The following is a 4,430-nucleotide window of genomic DNA, read 5'->3' on the forward strand; positions in this document are numbered from 1 at the left end:
AACATGTGCATCCTGTGTCAAGTACATGCATCACAGCCATTACAGATTCTCACAGAGAAGACTCAGGAGGCACGCAGAGATAGTGATATATTATAGACTTGAAAATACACCTGCACAAACCCTGATTCTCTCTGTATTTCAGGTAAAGTCCAGAAAAAATCATCCTGTCCCCATCACAGGATGAGTTCCACATTCCTCATCAGCCTGCCCACTCTGTCCTCCAGGTGGTTCAGGGAGGCAGCAGGTCCTGTGAGTGGAGCACAGGTCCACAACCTGGGGCTCATTCTCACCCCATACCTGCTTTTCAACACCTCACAAACCCTCTGAAATTCTGAAGGTAGGTTCACATCTCTTTATGGGGTAACATGACACCTAGGCCCCAAGATTTATGTGAATATGTAAAACTAAGTAGCCCAAGTGTGTATTCTGCAAAGTCATATAATCAAAAATCGGACTTTACATCAAAAACCAGGGATGTACTGTATGGTGACTAACATAATATAATAAAAAAACATTAAAATAAAAAAACCCCGAGTTTCCCAAATGTCACTAGCACCAAATCAAAGGCATTCACATCTGATCTGGTCACTGCCCTCTCTATCAACATAGATCCCAAGCTGGCTATAGATTCAGAGGACTTGCAAATAAGGCTCTCCCTCCACTGATTAAACCAGCCCAGCCCAGACCCTACAGATGGGAAAGAAGCTCCAGCCCCAGGATCCCCAACTGTTCCCATTCAGTGATCAGGACAGAAGACAGAAAAGTCACCACTTTGTGCTTGGCTGAGTTTTCCTGGACAACATTTTAAATGGTAATTTATGTTAACAAGAGACATTGAGTACGTGAGTGGCTATGAGTGAGAGAAACAGTCTATGTGAGACAGTTTCCTAACCAGGATGTTTTTGTCTGCAGGTTTCCAGTGAGAGGTGCAGGTGGTGGAGATTGGGGGAGACCTGGTGAAACCTGAGAGGGTCCCTAAGACTATCCTATGCAGCCCATGGATTCACCTTCAGTAGTTATGGGATGAGCTGGGTCTACCAGGCTCCAGGGAAGGGGCTGCAGTAGGTCTCATGTATTAGCTGTGATGGAAGGAGCACAAGCTGGGGAACCTGGGGACATGAATGTGTAACTGTCTCCAGAGGCAGGAGGACAGGAATGTTCCAGATCAAGCACGCAGGAAGGAAGAGTGAAGGAATTCTTCCTCCCTCTGCATTTCATTCTCTTCAGAACCTTAATGGATCAGATGATGCCCACTTACACAAAAACCATTGATGTGAATACCAATTTCTTCTGGAAACAGCATTACAGGCACCCACAGAAACAATGTTTAATCTGGGCACGCATGGCCCAGTCACCCTTACACAGAGTTAAACATCACACAACAACCTTCAGTAAACTTGGTTGTCCGTATGCATCTCTGTAAATCACACTCATTCTGAATATAAATAAAAGAACATGGTCATAAAATCATCTTATATGATACAAATATCCTGCATACAACCAAAAACACCAAATCCCTTTACCAAAGTAAAGAAAAACATTGATAACCACATATTAATACCAGGGGAATTCATGCCCCATTCACAGCAATGGACAGATCATCTAAGCAGAAGATCAACAAAGTAACAAGAGCTTTGGATGACACATTGGCCGAGATGTACCACACAGATATATACACAGCATTTCAACCAAAACAACAGAATACTCATTCTTTGTGAGTGCTCATGAACATTATTCCAGAATATCAAATACTGGGTCACAAATCAGGTCTCAACAGATACCAAGAGATTTGGATAATTCCCTGCATATTTTCAGACAAAAATGCTTTGGAACTGGAAGTCACTGTGAAATCATTCACAAGAGGAAATTTGGAAGTGAAAGAGCCCCCTGCTATATAATGAATTAATGAACAAGGAAATTAAAGAAGAATTTAAAAAATCATGTAAGCTAAGGAAAAGAAAACACACCTGTTCAAAACCTTTAGGAAACAAAAAGTTGGTCCTAAGGAAGAAGTACACTGCAATACAAACCTCTCTCAAGGATTTAGAAAAATCTCAAATCCACAAGCAAACTTTACACCTAAAGGAACTGGAGAAAGAACAGCAAATAAGGCCTAAACCAAGCAGAAGAACATTACAGAAGATTATAGAAGATTAAAGCAAGCAGAAGAAGATTATAGAAGATTATAGAAGAAGAATAAAGATTAGAGCAGAAACCAATGAAGTAGAAACCAGAAGAACAGTAAAGCAGATCAATGAAACTAAAATATTCTCTGAGCTCCATATCTACATCTTCAGGGTGAGAAGCAAATTTATTGTATAATCAGAAACTGGGAAAAATTCTTATCCCAACCAGCCACTTAAAAAATAAATTCTGCTATGTTCACTCAGGAAAGCTGCCAAACATTAAAATACATTATTCTTGCTACAGACAGCAACATGGTTGAATTCTCAAGATTTATGGAGAGAAATTTTTTTAAAAGTCCTACAAATGAAATTACATACATTATAATTGCACATCTATAAATTCCTCAAGATTAAAACTAGTCTAAGTAACATGAGAAATAAACAAGTTATGTGGGGACAGGGTGAAGAAGAGAAGGAGGAGGAGGAATTCCAGGGAAACCATAGGAAATATTAGGGAGAAATGATTTGCTCACTCTGGAAATGTTGATTGTGACTCCAGTGTTTATCATATGACACATTCTACATGTGTGCAGTGCATCCTGTGTCTAGTAACTCATCAAAATTAATAAATACAGAGATGACTCCAGAGGAACGTATAGATACTGAAATGTTAGAAAATACACCTTCACGAACCCTGATTCTCTCCTTATTTTAGGTAACTCTAAAGCAGGTAAAATCATCCTGCCCCCATTACACTAGGGGTTCAACATTTCTAAGGAGCCTGCCCTCTGTGTCCTCAGTGTTCAGGGGCAGTAGGTCCTCCTTGGATACAGGGGATCATTCTAAACCTGCAAGTGTCCTTGGACAACTCAGAAATCTTCTAAATTCTAGGTGTAGGTTTATGATTCCTTATGGGACAACATGACACCTATCCTGCAAGATTTGTGTGAGTATGTAAAAACAAAGTCACACAAGTTGGCTACGTACATTCCCTGGAAAGTTATATAATGAAAAGTCATATTTTTTTTCAAAAGTGGTCAATACCACCAAAACAAAGGCAGTCACATCTGCTCTGTTTACTGGCTTCTATGTCAGCATAGATCTCAAGCTGAATATATAGTCAGAGGACATGCAAATAGGGCCCTCCCTCTGCTGATTAAAACAGCCCAACCCTGACTCTGCAGCTGGGAGAGGACTCAGCCCCAGGGTTTCCAGGTGTTCCAATCACTATCAGGACAGAACACAGAGAGCTCACCATGGAGTCTGTGCTTGGCTGGGTTTTCCTTGTTGCTCTTTTAAAAGGTAACTCATGCTGAACAAGAGACATGGAGTATGTGAGTGGATCTGAGGGAGACAAACCATGGGTGTGTGACAGTTTTCTGACCAGGGTGTCTTGTGTCTGCAGGTGTCCAGTGTGAGGTGCAGCTGGTGGAGTCTGGGGTAGACCTGGTGAAGCCTGGGGGGTCCCTGAGACTCTCCTGTGCAGCCTCTGGACTCACCTTCAGTGACTATGCCATGACCTGGGTCCGCCAGGCTCCAGGGAAAGGGCTGCAGTGGGTCGCAGGTATTAGCAGTGGTGGTAGCACATACTAAGCAGACTCCGTGAAGGGCCGATTCACCATCTCCAGAGACAATGTCAAGAACACGCTGTACCTGCAGAGGAACAGCCTGAGAGCCGACGACACGGCCCTGTATTACTGTGCAAAGGGCACAGTGAGGGGACATCAGTGTGAACCCAGACACAAACCTCACTGTAGAAGGGAATCTGGACCAGCAGGGGGTGCACACTAGTCACCAGTTCTGTCTTTAAGCCTCAGGAGCAAATGCAGATGGAGGTTATGGGCAGGATTCCTGTCAGGGTCTCTTTCTTCCTCTCCACAGAGCAGTTTCTCCCAGGGACCCTCTCTGCACACATGATCTGTGGTCACCTCTTCACTCTCTGATTAGAAAAATTTTCTAATGCAAAAACAGCTATAGTAAAAACCACAAAATAGAGAATCACTTACGTTATTTATTCCTGTTCCTAAATACCAATGAATTACAAATATCCTGATTCTCATCATGTGAACCTTTACAGGAATCCCAGCTGCACACAGTGTGCATCACAGGACCTCCCAGCTCAATGTGCACGTTTTCCAGAGCAGCATTAAGTGTATGCTGGAGATGAGGCTACAGAGCCACCAACAATCCATAGCAAGAGATGAAGGAGACTTGGCGGGGGTCACTGTCTTAAACCAAATCACAGCATCAATGTCAGTGACAACTTGGGAATGCAGTGGAACTTCTTTCTGGTGTTGTGTGGAC

The 4,430-nt window shown here is 42.7% G+C and overlaps 1 pseudogene; it reads left to right on the top strand.

The window, feature by feature from the left end:
- The first annotated feature begins 3,327 nt into the window (after positions 1 to 3,327).
- On the top strand, positions 3,328 to 3,917 carry LOC117798906 (annotated as a pseudogene).
- The last annotated feature ends 513 nt before the right edge of the window (positions 3,918 to 4,430 follow it).

The sequence above is a fragment of the Ailuropoda melanoleuca genome, unplaced genomic scaffold (assembly GCF_002007445.2).
Source record: "Ailuropoda melanoleuca isolate Jingjing unplaced genomic scaffold, ASM200744v2 unplaced-scaffold3737, whole genome shotgun sequence".
In the NCBI taxonomy this organism is placed as follows: Eukaryota; Metazoa; Chordata; class Mammalia; order Carnivora; family Ursidae; genus Ailuropoda; species Ailuropoda melanoleuca.